This window comes from Bos grunniens, chromosome X (assembly GCF_055505025.1).
Source record: "Bos grunniens cultivar Pamir isolate PY7600 chromosome X, Bosgru_T2T1.0, whole genome shotgun sequence".
In the NCBI taxonomy this organism is placed as follows: domain Eukaryota; kingdom Metazoa; phylum Chordata; class Mammalia; order Artiodactyla; family Bovidae; genus Bos; species Bos grunniens.
The window spans coordinates 130,976,260-130,978,885 of record NC_141194.1 but is presented as its reverse complement, the minus strand read 5'-3'; the positions used below and the strand labels follow the sequence as shown (position 1 = coordinate 130,978,885).

The 2,626-nt window shown below is 38.7% G+C and overlaps 1 pseudogene; it reads left to right on the top strand.

The window, feature by feature from the left end:
• LOC147341411 (olfactory receptor 13H1-like) lies at positions 1-930 on the top strand (annotated as a pseudogene).
• The last annotated feature ends 1,696 nt before the right edge of the window (positions 931-2,626 follow it).

Sequence of the window (2,626 nt, the reverse complement as noted above, 5' to 3'; positions counted from 1 at the left end):
ATGGATATTCCAGTTTCTGATAATGCCAGCGGGGTGACAGAATTCATCCTCGTGCGTTTGTTGAATCATCCAAAAGACCAGATTGCCTTTTTCTGCACCATGGTAGCAGTCTATCTGATCACATTAGTGGGTAACAGTCCTATCATTGTCTTGGTTAGAAGTAGATAGACAGCTTCACACCCCTATGTATTTTTCCTTAAGCAACTTGTCCTTCCTTGATATCTGCTACTCTAGCAATTCAGTACCTTTCAGTGCTTTAAGAAACTACCCCACCATTTCCTATACTAGCTGTTATGCTCAGATGGTCATTTCTCTTTTTCTGGGGATGACAGAGTGCCTCCTCCTTGCTGTCATGGCTTATGACAGATTTATTGCAATCTCAAATCCCCTGCATTACACTATCATTATGAATAACCAGGTCTGCATACAGTTGGCTGTGGTGACCTGAGCTAGTGCTTCCTTTTAGCAGAAATACCAATCACTGCAATTCTGGCCCATTTTTGTGGACACAATCTCATCAAACATTTTACCTGTGAGACACAGGCCTTTTTGAAGCTCATCTGCTTAGAAACTCCAGTTAGACTTATTCTGGGTCTGGTCGTTGGTATATTCACACTGCCCCTGCCCTTCACCTTCATCCTCATCTCCTATACTTGCATTGTGGTTGCCATGCTGAAGATCCGTTCTGCAGAGGCCAGGCTCAAGGCTTTCTCCACCTGTGGATCCCATCCACCTGTGGTCAACATATTTTATGGGACAGCCATCTACATGTACCTGAAACCTCAGTCAAGGCAGTACCAGGACCAGGATAAAGTCATCTCAGCAATTTGTGGTAATGTAAGCCCTATGCCGAACCCTCTCATTTATATTTTGAGGAACAAGGATGTGAAAGATGCCCTAAGAAAAACAATTAAGAGGCAAGAATTCTAAACAGGGTGTGAATAGCCCACAGAGGCTCATCTAACCAACAGCTTGACATTGACTTATAAAATTAACGAGGCCTAAATACTAAACAATGTTTTAGTAAGGTAATTAGTTTCAAATGTGTTTTTTTTTTCTATTTCCAACAGGCATGTGATAAAGAACTTACTCCCACTGAGAAAAACATGTTAAACATTTACAATGCTGTCCATTTAAGTAATAAATTATACAGGACAATCTTGTGGGAGCATTTATAAAACAAAATAATAATTAGCACATTTGAATCCTGAGTAGCTTGATTTTGTTTTACTAAATGAGAAACTGTTCAATATTCTAGATTCTCTTTTATAGATGATAAAGAGCAAAGCTATAACATGGACAATTCTTATCTCAATACATTTTGAATGAAGTATATTATGACCCAGGCTTAGGAGTGATGAGTGTGAGTGGGTAGAGAGAGGAAATACACTCAATTTCTATATAAGACTTCCACATGAAAAGTCCTCTGCTGAAGCAAAGAGCCCTTCAAGACTATATACATACTGAGGGCCACAACTGACGACTCTATGAAACCTACACTTGCCTGTCTTGATCCGTAGACAGGGCTGCATTCTCTCTGCAAATATACCTTACTTCTGGATAATTTCATACCACTTCCAAAGTTGTTGATCTCACATAGAGCAAATTGAGAAATACAGGAGGAACTCCTTTTAAAAAAATGAGCTGTATCTTTTGATTATAAAAAGTATAATGTTCATTTTTTTAAAAAATACATTGAGGGGAGTAGGGAAAAAATAAAACATCTCCTATAATTCCAACACTCAATGAGGCTGGCATAGGTGTTAGAATCCAAAAGACATGTATTCAAGTCTGCCACTCAAAGTTTTATGGGATTAAGTTAGTTACTTTTCATCTCTAAGCTTCAATTTTCTCATCTATAAAATGGGGATAATAAGAGTGCCTACCTCACAAACTTGTTTTGAGAATTAAATAAGATAATGCATGTCAAGCTTCTGGCACATGGTGGACACAGAAGACACATTAGTCAAAAGTGGGGGCGGAATCTGTCAATTCACTAACACAAAGCCATTTTTGAGTGTTTGCTTGCTTATGTCTGTATAAATAATGACTATATTGTTTTTAAAATAATTCACGAAAATAGGATAGATTGAAAATATGTTCCCACTGTGTTCTTAATTTGAATTTATCTTATTAAAAATATGTTTCTCATGTTCATTGGCCATTTGTATTTCAATAGTTAGGGTCTTTACTGTTGGTTCAAAATAACAACAAAAAAGTCCAATTTGGGGAACAAAATGCTGCACTCAGTAACATATGACTAACAAAAAAACCCCAAATTCGTTTCAACATTGATTGACTCCACCATTGTTTCCAGATACATCTTAACAGGCAGATCCCCAGTTTGAGCCATTTTATTTCACCATGGTAAGCACCCCTGCAATTAACGCCTAACTGACCAACAACAGAAGCTGATAGGAGACTATTGTAAATGAAAATGAAAATAATAAAACTATGGGAAGGCGGGAGGAGAAGGGGACAACAGAGTATGAGATGGTTGGATGGCATCACCAACTCTATGGACATGAGTCTGAGTAAACTCCGGGGGGAGTTGGTGATGGACAGGGAGGCCTGGCATGCTGCAGTCTACGGGGTTGCAAAGAGTTGGACACGACCGAGCGACTGA